The sequence below is a fragment of the Asparagus officinalis genome, unplaced genomic scaffold (assembly GCF_001876935.1).
Source record: "Asparagus officinalis unplaced genomic scaffold, Aspof.V1 AsparagusV1_Un95, whole genome shotgun sequence".
Taxonomy (NCBI): Eukaryota; Viridiplantae; Streptophyta; class Magnoliopsida; order Asparagales; family Asparagaceae; genus Asparagus; species Asparagus officinalis.
Genome location: NW_017972361.1, coordinates 69,666 through 85,218, shown reverse-complemented (window position 1 = coordinate 85,218; position 15,553 = coordinate 69,666).

Below are 15,553 nucleotides of genomic sequence, written 5' to 3'. Positions count from 1 at the left end.
CCCTATCAAGGATTGAAGGAGTCAATGTCTTCTTTGGTGATGGTGAGAAAGGTAAAATTATAGGTATTTATAATATTTGTAAGATACCTTCTCCCATAATTGAGAATGCTTATTTTATTAAAGAACTAAATCATAATCTTCTTAGTATTAGTCAATTAAGTGATAAAGGTTTTGACATTTCTTTTAAACCGGATAAATGTATTGTTAGTATGAATGATAAAATCATTTTTGTTGCTTTTAGAGGATCTAATATTTATATTTTTGAGAAGAATGAGCTAATAGTTCAAGATGTGAAGTGTCTTACCGTGGTGGATGAAGATCCTTGAATTTGGCACAAGAGACTTGGACATGCTAACATAAAGTTAATATCTAAGCTATCCAAGAAAAATCTAGTAAAAGGGCTACCAAATCTATCCTTTGTTAATGATTCTATTTGTGAAGATTGTGCTAAAGGTAAACAAACCAAGAACACCTTCAAATCTATTAATGAGGTATCTACTTCTAAACATTTACAATTATTACATCTTGATCTCTTTGGTCCTATGTGTGTTGGCTCTCTAGGAGGTAAACATTATGTATTTGTTATCATTGATGATTTTTCACGTTTTACATGGGTAATCTTTCTTACAAATAAAGATGAATGTTTTTTAAGAAGTTTCTAATTTTATAAAAAGAATTGAAAATAAAAAGGATTTGAAAATTATTAAAATTAGAAGTGATCATAGTGGTGAATTTTAAAATAAAATTTTGATGAATTTTGTACTCATCGTTGTATAACTCATATGTTTTCCGCTCCTAGAACACCACAACAGAATAATGTTGTTGAACGAAAAAATCGGACCATACAAGAGATGCACGTACAATGATAAATGCTTATGTTTTGCCTAAGTATTTGAGCGAAAGCTATGAATACGGCTTGCCATGTTTTAAATCGTATCTTGATTAGACCTAAATTTAAGAAAACTCCTTATGAACTCCTTTTTGGCAAAACCGCATATATTGGATATTTTTATATTTTTGGTTGTAAATGTTTTATCTTAAACCCTAAAGACCACCATGATAAGTTTGACTCAAAAATTAATGTTGGTATATTTTTAGGATATGCATCTAGAAGCAAGGCTTATATGGTCTTCAACAAACGAACCATTGTTGTTGAAGAGTATATAAACGTTACTTTTGATGAGACTAATATTGGTTTGCAAGATAGCTTGCCTAGAGGATTGGAGCTTTTGCAAATAAATGACAAACCCTCAATGGATGCACAAAAGGATGGGGAAAGCAACAACATACAAAATCAAGAAGAACTCCCAAAGATATGGAAGTTTGCACCGGATCATCCAAAGGAACAAATAATAGAAAGTCCATCACAAGGGATTCTAACTCGCTCAAAAACCTTGAGTGAGTGTGGTAGTGTAGCTTTCTTATCTCAAATAGAACCTAAAAGAATTAATGATACTTTAAAAGATGAGTTTTGGATTTTAGCAATGCATGACGAACTAAACAATTTTTAAAGAAATAATGTTTGAAAATTAGTTCCTAGACCTAATCATGTTCATGTTATTGGAACTAAATGGGTTTTTAGAAACAAACTTGATGAACATGGTATAGTGACTAGAAATAAAACTCATTTAGTTGCCCAATGATACAATCAAGAGGAGGGCATAGACTATGATGAAACTTTTGTACCGGTTGTAAGATTGAAATCTATTAAAATATTTTTATCCTTTGCTAGTTTTAAAGATTTTAAATTTTCAAATGGATGTTAAAAGTGCTTTTTTAAATGGTTTTATAGAGGAGGAAGTATATGTTGAGTACCCCCCGGTTTTATGGATCATTCATTTCCTAATCATGTTTACCGGATTCAAAAAGCTCTATATGGGTTGAAACAAGCTCCTAGAGCTTAGTATGCTCGCCTCTCTAGTTTTCTTCTTGAAAATGGTTTTTCTAAAAGAAAAATTAATAATACACTTTTTGTTAGAAAGTGGAAAAGTGATTTTCTTTTAGTTCAAATTTATGTTGATGATATCATTTTTGGTGCCACTAATGAATCTTTGTGCAAGGATTTTTCAAAAGTTATACAAGACCAATTTGAGATGAGCATGATGGGAGAGCTCACATTCTTCCTCGGTCTCCAAGTCAAGCAAACTAAGGATGGGATATTCGTTCACAAAGCAAATATGCTAGAGAATTGATGAAGAAATTCGGATTAGAGAACTCCAAGCATGCACCAACTCCCATGAGCATAAGTGTCAAGCTTGATGCAGATGATAGTGGTGAGGAGGTAGACCAAAAGCTGTACCGAGGTTTGATAAGTAGTCTCCTTTACTTTACTACTAGTAGATCGGATATCATATTTAGTGTATGTGCATGTGCACATTTTTAAGCTTCTCCTGAAAAGTCTTATTTGATTGTGATTAAAAGAATTATCAAGTATGTTAATGACACAATAGATCTTGGTTTATTTTATCCAAAAGGTACTTCTTTTGATCTTTGTGGTTTTTGTGATGCCGACTTTACCGGTTGTAAGGTAGATCGCAAGAGTACGAGTGGTACATGTTAATTTTTGGGTAACTCTCTTGTGTCTTGAGTATCCAAAAAATAAAATTGTGTTGTCTTATCCACTATGGAAGCGGAATACATTGCCGTCGGCTTGTGTTGTGCACAACTTTTATGGATGAAACAAAATTTGGTTGATTATGATTTGCATTTTTAAGATACAAAATTTTTTTGTGACAATATTAGTGCTATCAATATTTCAAAAAATTCCATTTTGCATTCTAGAACCAAACATATAGATGTACGGCATCATTTCTTACGTGACCATGTAGAGAGGAAAGATGTATCCCTTATCTATATTGATACTAAGTCTCAATTAGTGGACATCTTTACCAAGCCTCTTAGTGAAGAAGATTTTTGTCGTATAAGAAATGGTTTGGACATGTGCATTCTTTGATTTTGTTTGTTTCTTTGTTTGTCTGTTGGGATTATCATTTTCATATCCTACTATTTTTCTTTACGCACTCTTTGTCAAAACATGTCCAAACACACAAAATAACCAAGAGGAGTGGTTGGGAGAGATCGGGGTCAATTCCAAGAGGAGTGGGTTGGTAGTAATGCTTAGGGAAAGGTCGTAAATCCAAATACTTGAGGAATATGACATGGGTAGGCCAACACTTGAGGTGTATTTTATGGGTTTTGCATGTATCTTATATTGTATACCCCATTTTTGATGGTGACAAAGGGAGAGAGAAATCTCCTTATTTATACACATAGTTAGGGGGAGAGAGCCTTATAGATAAGGGGAGCAACTATCTATAAGCTATATATTTAATTTTATTTTGCTCTTGAATAATGGTTGATTGTCATTATCAAAAAGGGGGAGATTGTCACCATTTATGTTTTAATGATGATTTACAACCATCATTATTAGTAATAATTATTTGTTGAGTGATATTATAGATTATAAGAATATCAAGCTTATTAGTACCTATAAGTTGGAGGATTGGATGGAACAACAAGCTACAACAATGATATCCAAGGAGGTGGAGGCAAAGTGATGAAGCAAATTTTTCAAGAGGACAACATTAAAGAGAAGCTTCATCAATATAGAAGCAAATATCAAGACTCAGCTATGTACTTATATGTGAGGGATATTTGTATTTTTATTTCTCTCTTGTGCTTAATGTAGGCAAGTAGTTTGATAGATTACATTTAAATTTGGGATAACACACTCACACATTTTCAAAACTCGTATTTTGATATTTTTGCTAAACGTTGAGTTTTCATAAATACGAGGTCCTTTTTGCAAAATTTCTTTTCAAATAAATTTATTATTATATTTGAAAACTTTTCCCAAAGTTTTATATTTTTTAGAATTTATTTACTATTTTTTAAAGGCCTTGGAAACTCGTTTTCAAAAATCCAAAAGGCTGAAAATCTGTTATCAGTCGACTGATGCAAAGGATCAGTCGACTGATGAAACTAGCCAGAATCATCAAAAGTTTTTGTTTCTACGATTAACGTTCTATCAGTCGACTGATGATCCCTTCAGTCGACTGATTAGCTCTTCAGTCGACCGACGAGTTGCAAATCGCTTACAACAATCAGCTATTCAGTCGACTGATGAACCCCGTCAGTCGACTGATAGCTTCCAACGGCTAGTTTTGTACAGTTTCCAAATTTCTTAATTTTTAAATGTTTTTGTCCGTTTCTTTGGGGTTTGACTGTTCTCTTGAATGCTTATAAATACCCACCAACCCCATTCACTTCAGCAACTAAGCAAACATTTAAAATCTCTTGAATTTGTTGGTTATTGTTCAAATGAGCTTCAACTTTCATTTACTTTCACACTTACAAACCCCACATTCCAAGCTTTAAATTACAATCTCTTCATCTTGCCATAGGGCTGTTGTAAGAGAGCTTCTTTTCTTTCATTTATAATGTGTAGAGAGTTTGATCTCGTTGAGATCTACTGTGTGGTTGTGAGATCTCAAGAGGAGATCGTTGTGAAGAAGTTCTAGGTTCCAAACCGGGTTGTGATAGTGAAATTCTTCTCGAGAATGGGGAACAGGGACGTAGGTCGGTGGACCGAACCTTGTGAACATATCGCATGTCCAAATTGGCTAACTATTTCCTAATTCATCTCCTTTATATTGTTTTAGTATTTTATTTTGTGGTGTATTGCGTTGTCTTAATTTTAATTATAAATTTATTACCTCATAACTCTATTCACCCCCCTCTAGGGTCCAACATAACCTTCACAACCAACTCGTAACCTTCACAAGCGACCCGTAACCTTCACAACCGACCCATAACCTTCACAACCGACCCGTAACACCTTCACAACCGACCCGTAACCTTTCACAACCAACCTGTAACCTTCACGACCAACCCGTAACCTTCACAATCAACCCGTAACACCTTCACAACCAATGCGTATCCTTCACAACTAGCCCGTAATCTTCAAAAACAACACGTAGTCTTGACAACCAACACATAATCTTCACAACCAACCCGTAACACCTTCACAACCAAGACGTATCCTTCACAACCAAGTTGTAACCTTCAAAAACAACACATAACCTTCCTTCACCACCAACTAATAAGCTTAACAATAAACTTATTATAGTGAAATAACAACATTATCTAAATTTACATACTCTACTTTAATCTCAAGTCATCGATTTTAAAAAAATTACAAAAATATGTAAACTTAAGGGGGTTGGCGACGCAACTAGTCATCACCGTCATCATCGTCTTCATGATCAGAGTTTTCTTCGCCTCATGAACAAATGCCGGGAAAGTTTCAACGCCGATGTCGACGCCGTCGATGTCGACACTTTTGAAAAAATTTGGAGGGAACTAGAATCGCCCCCCCCCCCCAAAAAAAAAAAAAAAACCCCCAAAACCCCCCCCCCCCCCAAAAAAAAAAAAAAACTCATTTCAAATCATCACAGTAACATGAGAGAGAGAGAGGGTATTATAGTCTTTACATGTTTTAAACTCTTAGGTTTTGTGTTTTGGGGGTCAGTGAATTATGAGTTTACTTTTAGGAGTTTTGGGAGCGTTGGAAAAGTCTTGAGAGGGGGTGGAATAGTTGTAAGGAAATTGGAGGCTAGAAGCAATTTCCCCTAGAAAATTTATCCTTCAAAATTTTTTTTGGTCAATCAAAATTTTTATTCATTACCAAAGTGGTGAGTTTGTGTACATCAAATTCTCACTGAAGTTAGTGAGATATCAACTGAAGATACAAGAAACTAACCAATATATCCCTATATATAGAGATTTTGCCCACTGGGAACTGAAATTACAGAGAAGATAGCCATTCTCTGTTTTCGTCAAGTGCAGGCATATTCAGGATTGCAGTTAATACATCCATCTTGATATCTTTCACTACTTGATCCACATTCTTGATTTCCTGCAGAAAAATTCTTCTATTCCTCTCATTCCATAACCTGTAAATTGCTGCAGACAATGCCATGCGTTTGATTCCTTTCCTGGAGTCTTTCCCCCTCAATTTTGTATAATACCAATCTAGAAGGAGCCCCCAGCTGCATGTTTTCCATTTAAAATTCAACCATTCCATGATTTTGTTCCACACTGCACTAGAGAAAATACACTCAAAAAACAGGTGATTCCTACTTTCCTGACCTGCACCAGAGCACAAGCAACACACATTTGCATTGATGATCCCTCTTCTTATCAGTCTGTCCTGGGTTAGTAGTCTATTTTGGACTGTAAGCCAGCATACAAAAGCATGTTTAGGGTAGCACATTTTATCCCACACTGTATTATGCCATTGCACCCTCTGAGAATTATTGGACAGAGCATAGTATAATCTTGATATCTATGATTTTGCATTACTAAAACAAGTACTGAGGAGATTTACCAGGTTATTTACTCCCCCACAATGAAGAATTGCTTTATCTCTTTGCTTGATCATTTGCTTCCATATCCAAGAGTCACTGTTTTTGATAGTCACATGCTATACATCCCTGAGATTTAAGTAGTTCCCATGGATCCATTTGATCCATAATGATTCCTTATGCACATGTAGATACCACAGATTCTTCAAGGTGGCTGCCAAATTCCAAACTGTAGCCGAAAAAACTCCCAGACCTCCTTGCTTTTTACCCAGGCAAACATTATGCCAATACACTAAGGGGATTTTATGAGACAAATTTGTTCTTCCCCATAGAAAATTTTTACACAGTTCATCAATTTTTTGGGTTACTTTAACAGGCAGAGTGTAATTTGTTGTCCAAAAGACTTGAATACCCAAAATAACACTCTTGATGATTTGAAGTCTACCCACATATGTGAGATTCTTGTGCTTCAGCCAAGACTGCAACTAGTTAGAAATTTTGTTTAAGAGATCACTGCAATCCATGTAAGATAATCTTCTAGGGATGAGAGGAACACCTAGATATCTGATTGGGAACTGGCCTTCTTTAATCCCCAGCAGGTTAATGATGTAGTTCTTCATATTTCCATCTACTCCTCCAAAGAAAATAGAGCATTTATCCTTATTTGCTTCCAATCCAGTGACTTCACCAAACTTCTTGACACACATGAATAATTTTTGGACAGTGTAAACATCTCCTCTTCCAAATAGAAGCAAATCATCAGCAAATATGAGATGTGTGATTTTGAGCTTCCCACACTTTGGATGGAATTTAAACAATTTGTCAAATTTCAACATGTCCAGGCTTCTTGAAAGATATTCCATGCCTAAAATGAATAGATAGGGAGATAAAGGATCACCCTGTCTTAACCCTCTCTCACCTTTGAGGTATCCATGGAGGGAACCATTAAAGGAGATAGAAAACTTAGGACTGGAGATACAAGTCATGATCCTATCCACCATAGTATCAGGAAAACCCAATCCTTTAAGCATCTCCTTAAGAAAGTTCCAACTTATAGTATCAAAAGCCTTCTTAATATCAATGTTTAACATTATTCTTGGTGAAATATGCTTCCTGGAATAGCCTTTAACCAATTCATGAGCCAAAAGAATATTACTTGTGATATGTCTCCCTTTTACAAAAGCAGTCTGAGATTCATTTACCAAGTGTCCTATAATCAGTTTTAATCTATTAGCCAAGATTTTAGAAATGAATTTATATATGCAATTGCAGCAAGAGATAGGCCTGAAATCAGAAGGTGTTTTGGGGCATTGCACTTTAGGAATAAGAGTAAGAGAGGTAGAGTTTACCACTCCCAAGAGTTTACCAGTTTTGAAAAATATCCTTCAAAAATTTGGTATTTCTAAAATTAACCCCTAATTCTTTCATATTGTTCTACCCCTTTCACTTGCCAATTTTAGTTTTAAACAAAAAATCTTGCAACTCTATTAGAAATTATTGGAAAATTTTGACATTGCCACTTTTGGAAACTAATATTGTTAAGTTGAAGAGGCAAAAATACCCAATGTGATTTTTTTGGCTATTGTATTGTGTGTGTGTAATATGAAAGGTGTATATGCAAAACCCCTTTAATAAAATATAATTGAGAACTCTCGTGACTCAACAGTAAGATATATAGGTAATGATCCTACATGAAATAATGCAAATGTTTCGTACGCTCAGAATTTGATGTCGATTGAGTAAGCTCAGGTATGACATCATGAAATGCCCAATCATCTGAACTTTTGGCTTGCAAAGATATGGCTACGAATTGAAAAAAATGTCGGTTTGGTTTTTTCTGGATGTTGGATATATTGTAACAAACAACAAAAAGCGGTTTATTTGTATGACCCAAAAGCAAATTGATACGTGTAATTACAAATAAGCCACCTTCAAGTCATCTCAAAGTGGAAAAGGTGCTGGATATTGTCCGCACTAGTGATATGGTCTGGTTAATAGCCCACAAGTGATGAAAGATTCTATGGATATTGTATAACCATGTGGCCTGCCATAGTTACTTGATCAGATCAAGTTAATGAATCCCGTGAGATATTTAATTATACTCACAAATGAAGGGAAGATTGTTAGATATTCATGCATGATTATAATCCCACATAGAAAATAATAGAAAGTGATAAATTTATATAGATTGGGGCCAATATCTAATAACTTATGCTTTAGAATTAAAATTGATTCCTAACATTTATTTTAGACCTGATTTCTGCCCTACAAAAGGAAGAATCACTCTGATTAAAAAAAATAGGGTCACTCTTTAGTTTTTAATAAACAACCATTGAAAGTGTAATATGAGTTTAAATAAATGAATCAACTTATGTTGACACATCATATTTTCTTTTTTATTTTTCGCTATAAATTTAAGACGAATATTATATTTTCCTTACATGCTGAAATGAATGCACTTTTGCACTTGTTAAAAAAATTCCACACTTTTAATAAGGGGGAGGGTCCGGAGGGATGAGTGGAAATGGGTTGGTGAGCGGAAACATAGAAAAGATAAAAGAGTATGTGACCATTTTGGTGCTTTTAACAGAAATCATGAATAAGGGACGGCCTACTAGGTCACATGGCAATGCCGTGTCCCTTCCTCGTAGGGGGTTTGGGTTCGATTCCCATATGCATCAAAAGCGCGATTAAAAAAATCATACTCTTTTTAAAAGTACGAAGTCGGGAAAAGATTTCCATGGTGAATATTTATCCTTGACTATTTTGAATATTTTATTTATATTTCGATTTAATCTTAATCATAATTATATCCTATCCTAATCACATGTGAACTACCTACAGCTCAATAATTTAAAAATATAAAAAAATTAATAAAATATATGAAACAACTTCACAGTATTAGTTTGTTAATCTAAAGAGCTAATATGATATAATATATGAAGTATTACTAATAGCCCAAAATGTTTTAAAATTTATATAAAATACCCTTAAAAATTTAAAATTACACAAAATATCCTGACGTTTCAAAACTTAAAACAACAAATATTAATCTGAAATTAACAGCAGCCTCTAAGAAATTAAAAATTTATAATTAACACCCTTAACGTTTAAAAAGCTATAAAAACATACTCAAAAATTTAAATAAAAAAATACCTTGAAATTCTAAAATTTCAAAACTTGTGAACAACAAACATGAGTTAAATGAATTACTAACAAGCACTGAAATTTTAAAAATTATAAAAAATAACCTCAAAGTTATAAAAATTATAAAAAAGCATTCAAAAGTTAAAAATAATAAAAAACATTAAAATTAAAAAACTTAGAACTAGTACATATCAAATCTGAAAATTATCAGTAGACCACTAAAAATTTAAAATTTACAGTAAATAATCCAAAGTTTTAATAATTATAAAAAACACCCTCAAAATTTTAGAGTTGGAAGAAATATCCCCGCATTCGAAAACTTACCATTAACACATGAAACATGAAAATGATAAGCACCCAACTTAAATTTTAATTTTTTTTAAAAACACTCTCAAACTTTCAAAATTTACAAAACACACTCTCGAAAATTCAAAATCATAAAAAATGAGTAAAATTTCAAATCTTAACAAAGAAAAGAGTAGTTCTTTGATATTCTTTAATTAAGATATATAAAATTAACTTCTAATTTATGATTTTACTATCCTTTTTCAGTATCTAAAAGTAGTCTAATTTTATTAAAAAAGATAAATATGGAGAAAGATTGATGACGTTTCAATAAAAAAATAAAATAGAAGTAATGAAAGACACTATTTTCTAAAAATTTCATAGAATAGTTTATTTTTTCGAGTAAATTAGGAACCTTTAAATAGTGGTTTCATAAAAAAATTTAGTACTTTTATATGTTTATGTGAATGCTTTCATCATATAAAAGCGTACTAAAGTTAACATTAATATTTTATTTATGATTTTTTAAGAGTCTATCAAGGATTAGGAACAAACTCCATATTCTCTTTTGTGTCATTTTAGCTCACTCTTAATCAACCGTTTTGTCTTATTAGCTTTAATTATTCATCTTCATTTTAGAATGCCATTTTAATGGTGTTTCTTAATTTTACAACACTATACTTCCTCAGATCAAGCTTGGTTTTATATTGGTTATAATAACATGATAATTCAAATTGGCTTCAGATTATATTTGTTTCCTGTCAATTTAATTGTCAACATAAACATTTTGATTGTGTGTAGCATATATAAATATAAATATTAAAGAAAATAAATAATCACAATACTAAAGTTTAGAGAAATAAGTGAGCAAAAACCATCATAATAGAACTGAGGAACAAAATTTAATAAGAAAATAAACTAAATATACTTAACCATATTGATCGAAAAAAATACTTAATTATGATATTTAAGCAGGTGCATAAAACCTAGTCATGAATAAAGGAGGTGTTTGGAAGCTTTTTAATACATATAGGGGCTTTCATGTTTAATTAGTCAACTTGAAGGATCCAACATACGTGGAGTTGTGAAAGAATTGTTTTCCTTCACGTTATAAGAAATAATATAGATAGGTCTAAATGTTTTTTTAGCCTAGTCAATGGGCCTAGATGGTCTTTCATTTTCCCTTTTGAGCCTGTAAGGCAGTAGCCCATACACGATGGACAGAAGTTGGATACAGAACGAATTCGGAGGAGGTTGTACATCCGTTGTATATTGTGAAGCTAAAATTGTGCTCTATTTAATTTCGGAAGTTCTTTTTTGACTACGAAATGAAGGATTACTTGCTTGTATCATATAAGACCCCCGATCTTTTTTTTTTTAATTTCTGTATTACACCCCCAAATATTGGTTGTATTTCTTATTTGGGGATCTAACTCAATGTTGAATCTATGTTTGTAGTTTCCCCTGGAATTTTTGCCTCTCTGTGTTCTAACAAATATAATAAACTTGAAGCAGACGTGATATAAGGTACGAGAATTATCATCCCTAAAAATAATATTAGGAAAAATACATCATAGGGAAGTCAACAATAAACGATCTTCCGTTTTGAGTAACACCCTTGATGTCAAGTTCTCTCGTCAACTGCTTCAAAAATCCTCTCAAATGACCTGCATGCAAGACAGAATAAGCTCGTTGTGAGACTCTGCAATCAAACACGTACAATACATGTAAATGAAAGTAAAAAAATAGTTCCATATATAAAATCTTCATATTTTCTTAAAATGTGTGTAGAATTTACCTGAGGAGCTTGCGCTAACATGAAATAGAAGCTCTTGCACGGGTGATTCGCTATCTGTACCTTTTCTTCTGGCCCAATTAGATAACTAGGAATCGCCATGCTCGTGTTGCTTAATATAGTGTATATTTTCCTAGAAACAGCTTACATGCATAATATATTGTTCTAATGAGTTTGATATTTTTTTTCTAAAGAAACAGACAAGTTAAAAGTTTGGGCTAGTTGTGCATAGACTTCCTATAATTAATATCGCCAAACTTAACTTACTATCATTATAGTTCTATTGTTGAAGATAAACCGCCCGGTCCTGAGTGAAATTTCTTTTGACCGTTTTAATGAGGTCTATCTACAACAATATGTATTCACTCGATCAGGAATTCTATCAACAACAATAGAACTATAGGGATGGTAGGTTCAATTTGGCTATAGTACAATGGGTCTATCCGCAGTTAACCCTAAAAATTCGATTGTAAAGCAGACCTCATATCTTTTAAGCTTTCACAAAAGATCCAGAGTTGCAGCAGTGAGATAGCTAGCACCAAGTGAGTTTCTCTTGGCTTCTACAGCTTTCTTGGCTTGGCGTTTTGAACATAGAGGATCAGCCTTCTCAGGGTCATTATGTGTAGAGACAGAGACATGCAAGAAGGTGAAATTGTTGCCCCATGGAGCCTTTGAATCGGTTCGAGCCACCTCTTTAAGTGGTTAGTATGTTCTGATTGCCCTCGTGCTCACCAGCACGAGAGCAGTCCCTTTTGCAGGTTTTGTTTCTTGGCCTGCCACTTGAAAGTAGAGTTGGATCCCATCGAAAACTATTCGGATTTACTACAAAAAAAGGTACTCATTAACGACGTTTAAAAGCACATCTAACTATATTTTAAAAACGTTGCTATAATATATAAGTCTCAATGTTTGATACAAGTTACCCAAAAGAAAAATAAAAGACCATCTATTGAAATCAAATTAAGTTTACCGGCCAATATCTATTGCTATTCCTTCATACACGAATTTTAAGCAGCTTGCTAATTAATGATGTCCTAGGCCTCCTCCTCAAGTATTGCCATCAGTAACGCAACCTTCATAGCTTTGTGTCAATGTGTTCATCATCTAAAACATCAAAAGAGGCACAAAATTACTTCCTCGTGACACACTTTGAACCTTTACTTGGAAATATAACTAATTAGTTGTATAGAATACAATACAATGAGAGCACATCTAGTAAAAAGAGAACTTTTACCTCAACTATATTATGTATATATATAATATATATATATTATATTATATATAAATGCAGGTGATGGTGTCCTTGTCCTAGCAAGTAAAGTACGAAAGAGGACAAAGCAAATTAAAACACGCAAATATGTTATATTCACTCTCATGACACATCCCTTCCTAGCTAAACGTATGAACATCACTGCCCATATAAATCCATAGCATGTTATACTTAATACGTGTTATGCACGTACGTATGCCTCACCAGCAAGCATCTATTGTTTTGTTGCATTAATTTTAGTAGAGGGTAATATCATCAGGATCTTATCAGCAGAGAACTTCTTGTAGGCTTTGAACCAGGATCGGCCAGAATAGAAAACCTGTAACCTATGAATGCAAACAAATAGAACCTGGCAGATTTTTTGAGAGAACGAACAGCAGCAAAACAGAGGAGAAAAACTCTGTTTCGGTTGATGAACACAGGCCGGATGGAGCAGGAACTTTTCTCTATTGATTTTATTCACGTTGTACTACTCACAAAGATTGTTTACATATATATAGGAATAAGATTACAACTCTAATCTTTATCCAATAACTAGGAATCTATCCACTAACTAGTATTCTACCATAACTAGAATTCTATCTAATCACTTGGACTCAAACTAATAATTCGGACTGATTAACAAACTCACATTCTCCGCCTTAATCTGGACGAGACTCTAAGTCCCTTACTCCTAGCAGCTCCCGCATCTCGATGAACTTCACCCTTGCTAGTGCCTTCGTGAGAATATCCGCTCGCTGCTCGCTCGTGCTCACGAACTCCACTTTAATCTGTCCTCGCTCAACACACTCACGAATGAAGTGAAAACGTGTGTCAATATGCTTGCTTCTTCCATGGAAAACTGGATTCTTCATCAAGGCAATCGCGGACTTGTTGTCGACGAAGAGTGTAACCGGCTTGGGCTCACTCCCAATCACCTCGCTAATTAAACTCCTCAACCACAGGCCTTGGCATGCTGCTGCAGTTGCCGCCATAAATTCTGCCTCGCAGGATGATAATGCCACCGTCTTCTGCTTCTGTGATGTCCAAGTGACCAGGCTGTCACCTAGATAGAATGCCATGCCGCCTGTACTGCGTCTGTCATCAACATCTCCTGCAAGATCACTGTCAGTGAACCCCACCAACTCTTCATTGCCTCGACCTCGTTTGTACATCAATTCGTAGGACACAGTACCCTTCACGTATCTCAAAATATGCTTGACAACCTGTCGATGCAAAACTGTAGGGTGCTCCATGTACCTACTCACAATCCCCACGGCATATGTGATATCGGGTCAGGTGTGAGTTAGATACCTTAAGCATCCGATGATGCTTCTATACTCTGTCACGTCCCCCGGTGTTCCTTCAGAATCCTTTCCAAGCTTTAGCTTTGCTTCCATGGGATATTGTGTCGGGTTGCAATCCATCATGCCGAACTGACCCAAAACTTTCTTCGCATAGGCTGCCTGCCTTAGTGCAATACAATCATCTCGCTGATCCACCTCGATACCAAGATAATAGGAAAGCAATCCAAGGTCACTCATCTCGAACTCCTTCATCATCTGTTGCTTGAAAAACTTTATCTCATCCGTTCTCGAGCCCGTAACGATCAAGTCATCCACGTACACGCCAACAATGAGTGAATCCCCTCTGTTACTCCTGGTGTATACCGCCTGCTCCTGAGTACATCGTGCAAATCCGATGCCCTTCAAACACTTATCAAGGCGCGTGTTCCAAGCCCGAGGTGCTTGGCGTAGACCGTAGAGTGCCTTTGAAAGCTTGTAGACCTTGTGCTCTTGATTCTTCACAACGAACCCTTCAGGTTGAACCACATACACTTCTTCCTGGAGATCACCATTTAGGAATGCCGACTTCACATCCAAATGGTGCACCTCCCACCCGTTCTGTGCTGATATAGTGAGGATTATTCTTATGGTATCAAGCCTCGCCACAGGTGCAAACACCTCATCGAAGTCCACGCCTTGCTGCTGAACGTAGACTTTTGCTACAAGTCTTGCCTTGTGCTTGAGAATGTTGCCTTCATTGTCTTTCTTCAGCTTGTATACCCATTTGAGCATGTTTGCTATATCCACTCCCAAACAGTAACTTTGGGAGTTGGATTGCCGAAAATGCCCTTTTGGACTTGGCCTGGTTTGATTTGGGAGAAGGGCAATTTAGTCCTCACACACTCCCAAAGTTACTGTTTGGGAGTGTGAATAGTTGGTCCCCCATTTGAGACCAATGGGTTTGGAACCCTGCGGTAACACCGTGAGTACCCAAGTCTTGTTCTTCTCGATGGCCTCCATTTCCTTCTCCATGGCTGTCCGCCATTTTTGATCTGATGCAGCCTCAAGATAGTTCGTGGGTTCTTCAGTGATCAGAAACAATTCCTCTGCAGGGAGATCAATCACCTCCGTCTCTGCATAGATGTCCGCTAGGGATCGATAGCGTGCAGGTTCATCTGGAGTCATCTCTGCGGCTTCAGAGGGTCCGAACGTGTCCAAAACAGTGGGGTTTGCTGTCTCTACAGTAGTTTCTGGACCAGCAAGTATACTGCTCCTGGTTCGGCCTGCAGCACCAGCGGGTGTACGCGGACTGGTTCGGCCTGCTGCACCAGCGGGTGTATGCGGACTGGTTCGGCCTGCAGGTTGTCCAGGAACTGCTGCAGCGACTGTTCCTGCATCTGCAACTAGCTGCGGCCTGTTTTGACTG